General features: G+C 45.1%; 1 protein-coding gene across 6 annotated transcripts in view; it reads right to left on the bottom strand.

The window, feature by feature from the left end:
* The window catches only part of tjap1 (tight junction associated protein 1 (peripheral)), a 138,048-nt gene that overhangs the window by 54,772 nt on the left and 67,835 nt on the right, over positions 1 to 15,441 (bottom strand). For 2 of the 6 annotated variants that reach the window (XM_060848134.1, XM_060848142.1), the window contains one exon: positions 668 to 1,516. The exons of 2 other annotated variants lie outside the window; for them this stretch is intronic. The gene's annotated coding sequence lies outside the window, so the exon portion shown is untranslated. The remainder of the gene's footprint in view (positions 1 to 667; positions 1,517 to 15,441) is intronic. 2 more of the 6 variants (XM_060848153.1, XM_060848162.1) reach the window with 1 other exon arrangement.

The following is a 15,441-nucleotide window of genomic DNA, read 5'->3' as shown; positions in this document are numbered from 1 at the left end:
GGGACAGGACAGAAAACCCCGAACCAACTGGGCAGCTATGGGACAGGACAGAAAATCCTTAACCAACTGGGCAGCTATGGGACAGGACAGCAAACCCTGACCGACTGGGCAGCTATGGGACAGGACAGAAAACCCCGAACCAACTGGGCAGCTATGGGACAGGACAGCAAACCCTTAACCAACAGGGCAGCTATGGGACAGGACAGAAACCCTTAACCAACCGGGCAGCTATGGGACAGGACAGCAAACCCTTAACCGACTGGGCAGCTATGGGACAGGACAGAAACCCTTAACCAACTGAGCAGCTATGGGACAGGACAGAAACCCTTAACCAACTGGGCAGCTATGGGACAGGACGGCAAACCATTGACCAACTGGGCAGCTATGGGACAGGACAGAAACCCTTAACCAACTGGGCAGCTATGGGACAGGACAGAAAATCCTTAACCAACTGGGCAGCTATGGGACAGGACAGAAACCCCTGACGGACTGGGCAGCTATGGGACAGGAGCGTGCTGGTTGATGAAAAGGCCCAAATAATTGATGTATAAATCACACACTACATTAGAGGAACATAATGCACGGGGGTATACGCATCGCTGTTACACTTTATTAACAGCATAAATCATTTAAATTGCAATGTAACTTTGCCTTATATAAAACTTACCGGCACCCTCAGCTGAGTAATGGGACATCGCGGAGATCACAATAATAACCTTCCAGTGTTTCAGGGATATAATGGTTGCCGGTTTATTGAGAGTGCCAGTTAAAACAAAGTTTGCTCCTATCGAGAGAACCTTCCTGGACAGTAATGGGAATTTGGTAACAGTGAGAGAGTTTCACAAGCACAGAGTCAACAATACAGTGCATTAGTATTCAGTCCGAATATTCGGAATTCTTGTTGAAGCTTAGGGAAAGGTTTTGGAATCCATTTGGGAAATGTTTGCAGATACTTGGCTAAAGCTGGATCTGAATAACAGTTGGTCTAAAAGGAAAGAATTCCGAGCTGTTCAGAAGGAGACCTGAGTGTAAGGAGTTTAGTTCTCAAGCTCGCGATCGGAAGTGCTTCGTTAAAACCCTGAAGCAGTTATATGAGATGAGCTGAACGACTGCTCCCATTATTAGTTGAGACATTAATAATGCAGGGAGAAATATAACGTGCAGGGTGGGAGGTTCACTGGAGATGAGCAGTAATGGCTGTTCACCCCAAGGTTGATGGGAAGCTGCCTGTGAGGTTCATAGAGTTGGGAAACCTCACAACCTTTTTTTAAAAATGTGGAAAACATTCAAGGCCATGGATTAGGACATGTGCTGGTAAATGGGATTAATGTGGACAGGTCAGTAAGAACTCGATGGGTCAAATGGCCTTTTCCATGCTCCTTGAATCTCTGACTCTATGAAAGTTGAAGCTCTGTTGTACGTAGAAGCCAGCGACGATGAGATTCCCTTGGTGAGGTACTGAAGCCACAGTTAGACTAACTTTATAGATGTCTCAGGTGAGTATTCCAAAGGACTGCTGTTGGGATAATAGAATTGCACTTTACCATGTATTTTGCAAACTTAAACTTTTCTAAATCACAAATAGTTTGGTTTATTCTATTTACCTTAATTTTAAACTTAATGAACATCTGCCTTGCTGTTCAAACCAAACCTGCAGCATGTGTGCTTCTGTTTTAGTGAGAGAGCACTCTGTTAAATCCAGACAGAAATAAAGTCCAACTCTCAAGCTGGATTGATGCTGCAGTCTGGTTGGTCCTGACATATACCAACTGGGATTAGCACAGAAAATGCTCAGAATAAGCAGCAGGTTAAGCAATCTCTGTGGAAAGGTTGTTCAGGTTCTTGTTTATTTCATACAGCCAGCACCCCACAGTGTTCCCCAGAATTCATGCTATAAACCTGCAACTTGAACTGGAAGTGAATCACAAAAACAACATTCCTTCTTTGAAATATAGCACTGAGTACTTTGGATCTTTCCCTCAACCCGGAGCACTATGAATTAAATAACTGGGGAAAAAAGATTCAGCTGAAGAAAATAATCTGGCTGCTTCACTCATCAATGTCTGTTAAACCGAACACTCCCGGTGCCGAACCCCCCACACTGCTTCGGTCAGAGCTGCAGACTGATGAGAAGAGCTCCCTCTCAGGTCTATCTAGACAATTCAAGCCCTGTTTCTAGCTCAGAAATGTCACTAACTCAGAAATACTTACTCAGTGTTGTTATTGTATTCTTCAACCTTGAGACTGCAAGGCAGCAGAGTTTACATGCATCACATTTTCGCATTAGAATCAGTATAAAAGCTACAATTATATTCTGTTTGCGCTTGCGTGTCAGAACAACATGATCCCATTATATCCTGTAAAGACAAATCCCATACATTGCTAAATTCCAATTTAGGTAAGTGAATCATTTCGAAACACAGAGAACAAATGTGAACTTGCTATTTGGAGTGCCAGGAAATCATTGCTCCCCAACACCATGCCCATCCTGCTCACTACACACCACTCTCTCATCATTCTGGGCTCTTCATCCAATTCATCTCCCAATCACAGACTGCCCCATTTCCCAAAGTGCCCTCCAGGTCACACATGCTTCCTGACCCACCATTCACTTGTGGGGCAGAGGCATTGCTGGCTGGTCAGTGTTTATGGCCTGTCCCTAGTTGCCCTTGTGGTGGTGGTAGTGGTGAGCTGTCTCCTGGAACTGCTGCAGGCCCCCTGCTCTGGGTTGACCCACAATGCCCTGAGGGAGAGAATTCCGGGATTTTGACCCAGCAACAGTGAAGGAACGGAGATATATTTCCAAGTCAGGATGGGGAGTGGCTTAGAGGGAGACTTGCAGGTGGTAATGTTCCCATATATCTGCTGAAAATGTGTTGCTAGTTAAAGCGCAGCAGGTCAGGCAGCATCCAAGGAACAGGAAATTCGACGTTTCAGGCATCAGGCTTATGCCCGAAACGTCGAATTTCCTGTTCCATGGATGCTGCCTGACCTGCTGTGCTTTAACCAGCAACACATTTTCAGCTCTGATCTCCAGCATCTGCAGTCCTCACTTTTTACCCATATATCTGCTGCCCTTATCACTCTAGATGTAACTGGTCTTGGGTTTGGAAGATGTTGTCTGAGGATAAAACATAGAACATAGAAAAGTGCAGCACAGAACAGGCCCTTCGGGCCACGATGCTGTGCTGTGGATCATTCCTAATCTAAAATAAAATAACCTAACCTACGCACCCCTCAGCTCACTGCTGTCCATGTGCATTGTCCAGTAGTCACTTAAATGTCCCTAATGACTCTGCTTCCACCACCACCACTGACAACGCATTCCATACATTCACAACTCTCTGTGTAAAGAACCTACCTCAGACATCTCCTCTATACCTTCCTCCTGATATCTTAAACTAGGAACCCTTGTACCAATCAATCCTGCCCTGGGGAAAAGTCACTGGCTACTGACTCTATCCACGCCTCTCATTATCCTGTACACCTCGATCAGGTCTCCTCTCTTCCTCCTTCTCTCCAGCAAGAAACGTTCAAGCTTAGTCAACCTTTCTTCATAAGGCAAGCCCTCCAGTCCAGACAGCATCCTTGTAAACCTTCTTTGCACCCTCTCCAAAGCCTCTGTATCTTTCCTATAGTAGGGTGACCAGAACTGGACACAATATTCCAAATGTGGTCTCACCAGCGACTTGTAGAGCTGCAGCAAAACTTCCTGGCTCTTAAACTCAATCCCCCTGTTAAACACCATATCCTTTCTTAACAACCCTATCCACTTGGGTGGCAACTTTGAGGGATCTATGTACTTGCACACCCGCATCCCTCTGTTCCTCCACACTGCCAAGAATCCTGTCTTTAATCCTAAATTCAGCATTCGAGTTCGACCTTCCAAAATGCATCACTTCACATTTATCCAGGTTGAACTCCATCTGCCATTTCTCAGCCCAGCTCTGCATCTTGTCTATGTCGCGCTGCAGCCTGCAATAGCCCTCGATACTATCGACGACACCTCCAACCTTTGAGTCATCTGCAAATTTACTAACCCACTCCTCAACCTCCTCATCCAAGTCATTTGTAAAAGCTACAAAGAGCAGAGGCCCAAGAACAGAGCTCTGCGGGACCCCACTCACCACTGACCCCCAGGCAGAATACTTTCCATCTACAACCACTCTCTGCCTTCTGTCAGCCAACCAATTCTGGATCCAGATAGCCAAATCTCCCTGTATCCCATACCTCCTGACTTTATGATTGAGCCTACCATGGGGAACTCTATCAAATACTTGATGAAGTCCACATACACCACATCCACCGCTCACCCTTCATCGACTTGTTTCGTCACGTCCTCAAATAACTCAATAAGATTAGTGAGGCATGACCTGCCCCTCACAAAGCTATGCTGACTGTCTTTAATCACACTATGCTTTGCCAAATAGTTATAAATCCTATCCCTCAGAATTCTTTCCAAAACCTCTTTGGTGAATTCTGCAGTGTATTTTGTAGATAGAACACACTGCTGCTACTGAGCATTACTAGTGGAGGGAGTGGATGTTTGTGGATGTAGTGCCTATCACGTCCTGGATGGCGTCAAGCTTCTTGAGTGTTGTTGGAACTGCCCCCATCCAGGGCAAGTGGGGAGTATTCCTCACTCTCCTAACTTGTGCTTTGTAGATGGTGGATAGGCTTTGGGGAGTCAGGAGATTAGTATCTTGCTACAGGATTTCCAGCATTTAATGTGCTCTTGTGGGCAGTGTTTATGCGATGAGTTGAGTTGCTGGTCAATGGTAACCCTCTGGATATTGACAGCTGGGGATTCAATGATGGTAACACCACTGAATGACGAGGGACAGTGGTTAGATTGGCTCCCATTTTAGAGATGGCCTTCCACAGGCCTATGCAAAGCTATGACCTCTCCCATCTCGAAGGTGGCAGCTGTTGCATAGCAACGGGACCACCTCCAAGATCCTCTCCAATCCACACACCAGGCTGATTTGGAACACGTTCATCATCACTGGGTCAACAGACTGGAACTGCCTTCTATGACAATTACCTGAAGGACTACAGTGGCTCACAGATCACCACTAACCTTCTCAAGGGCAACAAATGTTGACTTTGCCAGCAACTCCGAGATCTTTTGAAAAAACAATAAATCTCACACTCATAAAACTTCTTTATAATTCCTATAGTGGCCTAATTTCTACAACACAGTGAAACATACCAAGATTCTGGATACTATTTACCTTGTAAGGGATAGTTGACTAGCAGTGGAGGACTGTCAAAGCAAATTTTCAAAGTGCTCAGCAAAAGCATGTACTAGTGAAAAAGAAGGACTTGAGGAAAAGGGGTAATCTGCCATTGGTGTCAGGAAATAAGGGAGGCTATTAAATTTAAAGAGAAGGCATACACACTGGCCAAGATCAGCAGGAGACTACAAAATTGGGAAAGTTTTAAAGGTCGACAAAACCATAAAAAGACCTATAAAGAAAAGTAAATAGAACATGAGAAAAAACTAGCACAGAATATACAGACAGGTAACAAAAGTTTCTATGAATATATAAAACGGAAAAAAGTGGCCAAAGTAAACATTGATGAGAAGAGGGATTTAGATATGAAATCGCTGAGGCATTGTGTCTGTCTTCACAGTGGAGGACATGACTAACATGCCAAAGGTAGGTGAGGATCTGGAAGCAATCATTATTACGGGAGAGGTTGTGTTGGGCAAGCTAAGGGAGCTCTGGGTAGACCAGTCTCCTGGCCCTGATGGAATGCATCCCGGGGTACTAAAAGAGAAGGTGGGAGAAATAGCAAGTGCACTTGTAATTTTTCCAAAATTCGCTGGACTCTGGGCCGTTCCAGCAGATTGGAAAACAGCAAATATGATGCCACTGTTTAAAACGGGAGGTAGACAAAAGATGGGGAATTATAGACCAGTTAGTTTAAGCTCTGTCGTGGGGAAGATGCTTGAGTCTATGATCGAGGAAGAAATAACAAGGCTTCGGGACAGAAATTGTCCTGTTGGGTAGATGCAGCATGGGTTCATGAAGGGCAGGTCATGCTTAACTAATCATTTGGAATTCTATGAAGATGTTACGAGTAAGGTGGACAACGGGGACCCAGTAGATGTGGTGTACCTAGATTTCCAAAAGGCCTTCATCAGGGTGCTGATCAAAAGGCTGCTGCAAGACATTACGGGCAATGTAATGGACAGAGGATTGTTAACTAACAGGAAGCTAAGAGTGAGGAGAAATGAGTGCTTTGTGGGTTGTCAATCAGTAACTAGCAGTGGTCCTCAGGTATCAGTGTTGGATCCACAATTATTCACAACTTACATCGGTGATTTGGAGTTACTCTACTTTTACCCCTGACTGATGCACCTAACCTACACTCCCCTGAACACAACAGGCACTTTAGCATGACCAATTCACCTGACCTGCACATCTTTGGACTGTGGGAGGAAATCGGAGCACCCGGAGGAAACCCACGCAGACACAGGGAGAACATGCAAACTCCACACGGGCATTTACCCGAGGCTGGAACCGAAGTCAGGCCCCTGGTGCTGTGAGGCAGCAGTGCTAATCACTGAGCCACAGAGTTGCCTCTACTCACTAGAATGAGGACTGTGAAACTTTGCAAATGGACATAAATAGTTGAAGTGAGGGGGAAAATGTCTGACAGATGGAGTACGATGTTAATAAATGTGAAGTCTTCCATTTTGGTAGGAGTAACAGTAAAAAGGATTATTACATGAATGGCAAACAGTTGCAGTATGCTGCTGTGCAGAGGGACCTGGGTGTCCTTGTGCACGAATCACAGAGGGTCGGTCTGCAGGTACAACATTGTAATTAGGAAGGCAAATGGAATTTTGTCCTTTATTGCGAAAGGATTTGAGTTTCAAAGCAGGGAGGTTATGTAGCAGCTGTATAAGATGCTGGTGAGGCCACACCTGGAGTACTGTGTGTAATTTTGGTCTCCTTACTTGAGAAAGCATGTCCTGGCACTGGAGAAGGTGCAGAGGAGGTTCACTAGGTTGATTCCAGAGGTGAGGGGGTTGGATTATGAGGAGATACTGAGTAAACTGGCATTATATTCATTGGAATTCAGATGAATGAGGGCGGATCTTACAGAAATATATAAAATTATGAAGGGAACAGATAAAATAGAAGTAGAGAGAATGCTTCCCACTGGAGGGTGAAACTAGGACAAGAGGGCAAAGTCTCAAAATTAGGGGGAGCAGATTTAGAACTGAATTGAGAAGGAACGTCCTCACCCAGAGGGTTATGAATCTGTGGAATTCCCTGCCTACTGAAGCAGTTGAGGTTTCTTCAGTAAACACTTTTAAAGCTAAGATAGATCATTTTTGAATAGAAAAGGAATCAAGGGTTATGGTGAGAGGGCAGGTAAATGGAGCCGAGTCCATTACTGAATTGTAGACTGGGCTCGAAGAGCCAGATGACCCACTCCTGCTCTGAGTCCGTATGACTGGACCAGTAGTTTCAGAAACAGGACCAAATATTAATCTACTTTATAAAAATGTTTTAAAAGTTCTAAAAATTGATTGTTTTCCCTCATTTGCCCTCAGGTCAGTCACTTGGTCCCTAGCTGTCTCGATTTGAAACCACTGAAAGCCTTTTTCCATTCTGCTTCCACATGACTGGCTGTCACTGATAAACCCAGTGACAGTGGCCATCCCTCAGTGCACTGGGAGTGAGTGGCTTTTTGGGCCATTTCAAATGGTCATTATGGGTTAACCACATTGCTGCATGTCTGGAGTTAAATGTCAGCCAGGCTGCAGAAGGATGGGATATTTCCTTCCCGCCAGTAAACCACATTGGATTCTTACAGCAAATCATAGCCACCATCACTGACTCGAGCTTTCAACTCGTAATTATCCCTGATGTATTTTTCACAAGTTGTCACTGTTCAGCTTGAGAGCTTCTAACCCAACCCAACCGCCCCGTGGCTGAACATTTTAACTCCCCCTCCCACTGCGCCAAGGACATGCAGGTCCTTGGCCTCCTCCATCGCCAGACTAAGGCAACACGACGCCTGGAGGAAGAGCGCCTCATCTTTCACCTAAGAACCCTCCAACCACATGGGATGAATGCAGATTTCTCCAGCTTCCTCATTTCCCCTCCCCCCACCTTTTCTCAGTCCCAACCCCCGGATTCAGCACCGCGTTCTTGACCTGCAATCTTCGTCCCGACCTCTCCGCCCCCACCCCCTCTCCGGCCTATCACTCTCACCTTAACCTCCTTCCACCCATCACATTCCCAACGCCCCTCCCCCCCCTACCTTTTATCTTAGCCCACTTGGCACACCAACCTCCGTCCTGAAAAAGGGCTTATGCCCGAAACTTTGATTCTCCTGCTCCTCGGATGCTGCCTGGCCTGCTGTGTTTTTCCAGCACGACATTTTTCCACACTGTTCAGTTTGAACCCACGAGCAGTGACATTTTCACTATGGTTACAATTAATACCTTTTCAAAAATTTACAAGGCAGACAATGAAGTTAACCACAAATGCAACACGTCTGAAAAGGAGCCTCCTTACTCTCAGTCATCCGTGTTAGCTAGTTGCTGGTTGGTTTCATCTTTAACAGAGCCTTCACCTTCTTGAAATTCTGCTGAGAGACCAGTTCTGAAGAGTACAAAGGGAAAACCAGCACAGTCCCAGAGAACCGTAACGACAATTGGTGGTGAGTTTAACTTGAGGGTCACCAAGCCTCAGGTGGGGGGGGAGAGGCTGAGAAGGTGAGACCTTCATGGTGCAGAGACGGAATCCTGACGTTTGACATCTCTCTGCATCACAACCAACCATCTAGCCAACTGAACAAACTGGCCTACAACAGTGATCCTCGCGGAGACAAGGAAAGCATTGCCCTGTTCTTGGTTTAAAATCTGACTGTATAGTATCCACTGCCTCCCACCATTTCTTGATATCATGTGGAATGAATTGAATTTTCTGTGATGCTGGGGACCACTGCAGGAGGCCAAAATAAGTTACTCACTTAGCAATTCTGGCTGAAGATTGCTGTGAAGGCTTCAGTCTAACATACTGCACTGACGCGTTGGGTTTTTCCAGCACTAAGGATGGGAATATTTGTGGAGCCGCCTCCTCCAGTAATTATTCATACTGTTTACGTGGTTTATGAAATGTCAGCAGTCTCCCACAGAACAGGGTCAACACAGTGCACACTTTGTTCAGCATCACAACAGACAGATGACTAAAGCAGACTCTGCAAAGTTAGTTAATAATCCACTTTGCACAGAAGTGGAATACTTTAAGAAATACAACAAAGTGAAGGCTTTCACTTTCATGGCTGCAGGGCTCTCAGACAGAACCAGTTGGGTGAAAAGTGCAAATCGCAGCTTAATTCCAATAGTAAATCCCCTTCAACTGCCAGAAAAAAAATGTCTTGATGACAAAGCAGTTTCTTCCATTTGCAGAACTTGGACTTCAAACAATGACTGCCTATATTGACTGAAGTTCAAAGTGTCAAGTAATGTGATTGTGTACACAGCAAGTTGTACGAATCCTGATTGGACGGGGCCGGTTAGGAGTGGAAGCACTGAACATTTCATCAGATGTTTCCTTGCCTCACAAACCGTGAGGGCAAGGCAGGTTGATTTAGGGTTTTTTACTTCAAAACGTCAGAAATATTGTTATTTCTTTCGTATCACAGAGTCAAAACCTTGGAATTCCTTCCTTAATCGCATTGTGGCTCTACCGACAGCACATGGATTGCAGTGGTTCAAAAAGGCAGCTTGTTGCCAAGGGCAACTAGGGATGGGCAATAAAGCTTGCCAACCAGCAACACCCACATGCCATGAGTGAATTAAAACAATGACCTTCAAGCTGAAGGAAGTGAGTTTATTTTCCTCCTCAGCTGCTGTTAGTTTTTAAGCAAACATTCAGACAGTGTACCAGTCCCTCTCTACCTCCTGGAAGCAGACTGAAGGATCTGGGGAATCGACAACCCACACGTCCTTACAAACTAAAAGAATCACCAAAACAAACTCCCTTCCAAGTCTTTCCCTCAATCCAGGAAACCCAAGGTGCTTGTCCATAAGCATGTAGGGGTGAGATTTATCAGAGAATTAACAAGGGGAGTTATACATTGACAGTTCATAATTGTTTACCTGGAGCTAGAATCCATCTGTAACAAATAGACATTCTTGTTAAGTTACTCCTGGGCCTATTGTCCATTAGGTTACTGATTGTGGGTGATCAGCCATGATCATAATGAATGGTGGTGCTGACTCAAAAGGGCCGAGTGGCCTACTCCTGCACCTATTGTCTATTATACAGCAACATGACTCAAGCCCGGACATTGTCCAGCTCTTGATACGTGGGCTGTTTTTGTGTCTGAGTCAAACCCAGGTCCCTGGCACTGTGAGGGAGCAGTGCACCATTTTGAGAAAAAGTATAAACCTTTATCTTCTGTGATGATTTTAGCTGTTTCTTTCCCCAAGGAAATTGTGAAATGGTTCATGTTTTGGTATAAGTGACCCTTTTTAAGAACACATTTTAAATTTTGAACACAGAACAATACAACACAACATCAGGCCCTTCAGTCCACTATCTCTGCACCGTCCATGGTGACCAGCTACACTTTCGTCCAAATCATTTATGTATATTACATCCATTAGAGGCCGAGCAATGACTAAACTTTCAATATCTCATTATCCAGGGGTCCCAAATCCTGCCACCCTGACCTTTCATCCTCACAGGAATGTGCTGGTCCTCAACTGACCTTGAGAAGACTTCCATGTCAGGTGTCGATTTCCCCTCAAACAGCCACCCCCAATCCCCAGATTAGCACTTTCATCCAACGACAGCCTTATCCTTGTCCACAACCATCTCAAAACCTATGGAATTATGATCACTGTTCCCAAAATACTCCCACACCTGGCCAGAATGATTCCCCAATACAATGCAGCCCTTCCCCTGGTTGAAATATCTATGTACTGTTTCAAGAAACCTTCCAGAAAGCACCCATCAAACTTTGCCCTGTCTAAGCGCTGGGCACTAAGGAAATCCCAGTCAATACTGGGAAAGTTGAAACCACCCATTACAACAACAACTGTTGTTTTTAAACCTTCCCCTGCTCTGTTCCTTGATTTTCCCCTGGCTATTGGGAGGCCTACAGTATATCTCCATCAGAACAACAGCACCTTTCTTATTCCTGAATTCTACCCATAAGGCCTTGCTGGATGAGCCCTCCAAGACAGCCTCTGTGATGTACAGCTATGACAGTCTCCTGAATCAGGAATGTGACTCCCCCATCCCTTTTACATCCCTGTCTATCTCGCCTGAAACATCTAAACCCAGGAAGGGTGAATTGCCCATCCTGTGCTTCCCTCAACCAAGTGTCTGTAATGGGTACCACATTGTAATCCAAGATCTAAACTCATCCCTCTTACCTGTTATATACCATGTGTTTAAATTAATGTTCATTATGGATAGTCTGCAGAAAAGGATGTTGGATTGAGGGTAGACATTTTATTCCAATAAGGAGGACAGGTAAACCAGGATCAGCTACCTCTGGGTAAAGTTACAGCAGCACAGTGAGGGACATTTAAAACAACTTTGTTGAGAGTACAGACCTAACATGCTCCCTTCAGGGTAAAAGATCAATGGCAGATGGAATTTCATCCTGATCGCTGTGAGGTGAAGTTCTTTGGAGCTGACAAGGGAGTATTCGATAAACATCAGGACATTAGGAAGTTCCGAGGAACTGAAGGACATTGGGTTGCTTGTCCTTCGATCAGAGGGTGGCAGGACAGGTTAACAGAGTAGTTAAGGCAGACTCTCTACCTTTATCAGTCGTGGTATAGATTATAAGGAGCAGCGAGGTTATATTGGAGCTGTACAGAACTCTGGTTAGACCGCAGCTGGGGTACTGTGTGCAGATCTGATCTCCAAACAATAGGAAGGATGTGACTGGAGGAGATTCACCAGGGTGTTGTCTGGGAGACAGCATTCCAGCAACAAAGAGGTGCTGGATAAGCTTGGGCTGTTTATTTCAAGAAAGAGATGGTTGAGGTGGATAAGTTTATGAGGTGGATGGACAAAATGAACAGAAAGCAGCTGTTCCCCTTAGTTGCAAGATCAAGAACAAAGGGACACAATTTTAAGGTGAAAGGCAAGAGGTTTTGAAGTGATATAAGGAAAGGTTTCTCACCCCGAAGTTGGTGGGAATCTGAAATGCACTGCTGCAAAAAGGGATTCAAGTGGGAACCTCACAACATTTACAAAGTACTCAGGTGAGAACCTGAAATGTGATAATGCTCAAGGCTATGGCCCACGTGCAGGAAGGTGGGACTAGTGTAAACGATGAGGTTTAGTTGCTGCAAACACAAATGGAGTTGAAGGTCCTCTTCTGTACTGTCTGATTCTATGATTCCTCCGTGCCAGATGTACTCGCTCCCCATGTGGATGAGGAACAAGGCTGTATGGCACCAGGGTACAGGAGGCCATTCAAATGCGGGGAGCAAAAAGATGTGTGATTGTTGTAGGGGATTCTATAAATATGGGAACAGATAGCATCCTTTCGAAGGCAGGATTGAGTGTATGCTGCCCGACCGGTGCCAGGATGACTGACTTCGAAGGATATTGGAGAGGGAAGGAGAGGATCCAGTTGTTATGGTCCACTTGGGACAAACTACACAGACAAGATGAGGGATTATCAGGAGCTAGGAACTAAATTAAAGTACAGGTCTTCAAGGGTTATTGCCTCCAGATTACTACCCGAGCCATGTGCAAATTGGCTTAGGAACGTGAGAATAAGGAGGACAGGTAAACCAGGGTCAGCTACCTCTGGGTAAAGTTACAGCAGCACAGTGAGGGACATTTAAAACAACTTTGTTGAGAGTACAGACCTAACATGCTCCCTTCAGGGTAAAAGATCAATGGCAGATGGAATTTCACCCTGATCGCTGTGAGGTGAAGCTCTTTGGAGCTGACAAGGGAGTATTCGATAAACATCAGGACATTAGGAAGTTCCGAGGAACTGAAGGACATTGGGTTGCTTGTCCTTCGATCAGAGGGTGGCAGGACAGGTTAACAGAGTAGTTAAGGCAGACTCTCTATCTTTATCAGTCGTGGTATAGATTATAAGGAGCAGCGAGGTTATATTGGAGCTACCCGAGCCATGTGCAAATTGGCTTAGGAACGTGAGAATAAGGGAAGTAACCATGTAGCTAAAGGAGTAATGTGGGAAACTGGGGGGTTTCCTTTTCAGAGGACACTGGCATTAGTATTGGAACAGGATAGATCTGTACCGTTGGGATGGTCTCCACTTGAACTGAGCTGGAACCAATGTTCTAGTGAAAAAGGTAAATAAGGTGGTCAACAGGACTTTTATCTAACGTGGATGGTGGGGGGGAGAAGGAAGGGAAGGATAGAACTCCAAGAAATATAATGACCAATGGAAACATCTTAGGAGACAGAAAACTGCAGATGCTGGAATCCAACATCCACCAATGGTGGACTCAACTGAATGGAAAAGCATGAAAAAAAGTGCTCCTCCTTATTGTGTACTTTGCGTCGATATTCTCCGAGTAGAGGGACATGACGCATGTTGAGGTTAGGGATAGATGTTTGATTACTCGAGGTCAACTCAGCATAAGGAGGGAGGAAGTGTTGGGTATTCGAAAAGGTATTAAGGTGGACAAGTCCCCAGGTCCGGATGGGATCTATCCCAGGTTACTGAGGGAAGCGAGAGAGGAAATTGCTTCGACCTTATCAGATATCTTTGCAGCATCCTTGAACATGGGGGAGGTCCTGTAGGACTGGAGAATTACTCATGTTGTACCCTTTCTTAAGAAGGGTAGCAGGGATAATCCAGGTAATTACAGATTGGTGAGCCTGACGTCAGTGGTAGGGAAGCTGCTGGAGAAGATACTGAGGGATAGGATCTATTCCCATTTGGAAGAAAATGGGCTTATGAGTGATAAGCAACATGGTTTTTGTGCAGGGAAGGTCATGTCTTATCAACTTAACAGAATTCTTTGAGGAAGTGACAAAGCTGATTGGTGAAGGAAAGGTTGCAGATGACATATACATGGTCTTCAGTGAGGCATTTGATAAGGTTCCCCATGGTAGGCTGATGGAGAAAGTGAAGTCACATGGGGTCCAGGGTGTACTAGCCAGACAGACAGGGAACTGGCTGGGCAACAGGAGACAGAGAATAGCAGTGGAAGGGAGTGTCTCAAAATGGAGAATTGTGACCAATGGTGTTCCTCAGGAATCCGTGCTGGGACCACTGTTGTTTGTGATATACATAAATGATCTGGAGGAAGGTATAGGTGGTCTGATTAGCAAGTTTGTAGATGACAAGAAGATAGGTGGAGTAGCAGATAATGAAGGAGACTGTCAGAGAATGCAGCAGAATATGGATAGATTGGAGAGGTGGGTGGAGAAATGGCAGATGGAGTTCAATCTGGGCAAATGCTGGGTGATGCATTTTGGAAGATCCAATTCAAGAGCAAACTATACGGTAAATGGAAAACCCTGGGGAAAATTGGTGTACAGAGATCTGGGTGTTCAGGTTCATTGTTCCCTGAAGGTGGCAACACAGGTCGATAGAGTGGACTAAGAAGGTTTATGATGTGGAGATGCTAGTGTCGGACTGGGGTGGACAAAGTTAAAAATCACAGAACACCAGGTTATAGTCCAACAGGTTTAACTGGAAGCACACTAGCTTTCGGAGCGTCGCTCCTTCATCAGGTGATATGAACGCACGCAGCATATGGAAGTAAGGTAAATGAGCTTGTGGTGGAAATTGAAATGAGCAGGTCTAATGTGGTGGGAATCATGGAGATGTGGCTGCAAGGGGATCAGGACTGGAAGCTGAATATATCCAAGGAAATATATCCTATCAAAAATACAGACAGGTGGGCGGAGGGGGTGGGGTTGCCATATTCGTCAGAAATGAAATTAAATTGATAGCCAAGAAACAATGTAGGGTCGGATGATGTTGAATTTGTCTGGGTACAATTAAAAGAAATATAATGGAAGATATTGCCAGGATGTGGAACACAAGATACACCTGAAGATAGAAAAGGTGTGTAAGAAAGACCAGGTTACAGTGATCATGGGGGATTTTAATATGCAGGTGGTCTGGGAAAAGCAGGTTGGTTGTGGATTGCAAGAAAAGGAATTTGTGGAATATCTACAAGATGGCTTTTTGGAGCAGCTTGTGGGAGAGCCCAGTAGGGAACATGCAATACTGGATTTAGTGTTTTGCAATGAGGCAGACTTGATAAGGGAGCTTCGAGTGAAGGAACCCTTAGGAGGCAGTGAGCATGATATGATCAAATTCACTCTTCAATTGGACAGTCAGATGTAATGGTATTAATGTTGAATAAAAGCAACTACCGAGGCATGAGGGAGAGCTGGGTAGAATTGACTGGGAGAGGAGCATTGCAGGAAAGACAGTGGAGCA

Source organism: Hemiscyllium ocellatum, chromosome 3 (genome assembly GCF_020745735.1).
Source record: "Hemiscyllium ocellatum isolate sHemOce1 chromosome 3, sHemOce1.pat.X.cur, whole genome shotgun sequence".
NCBI classification, from domain to species: domain Eukaryota; kingdom Metazoa; phylum Chordata; class Chondrichthyes; order Orectolobiformes; family Hemiscylliidae; genus Hemiscyllium; species Hemiscyllium ocellatum.
The sequence above is the reverse complement of the archived record's forward strand: the minus strand, read 5'-3'. Positions and strand labels throughout refer to the sequence as shown.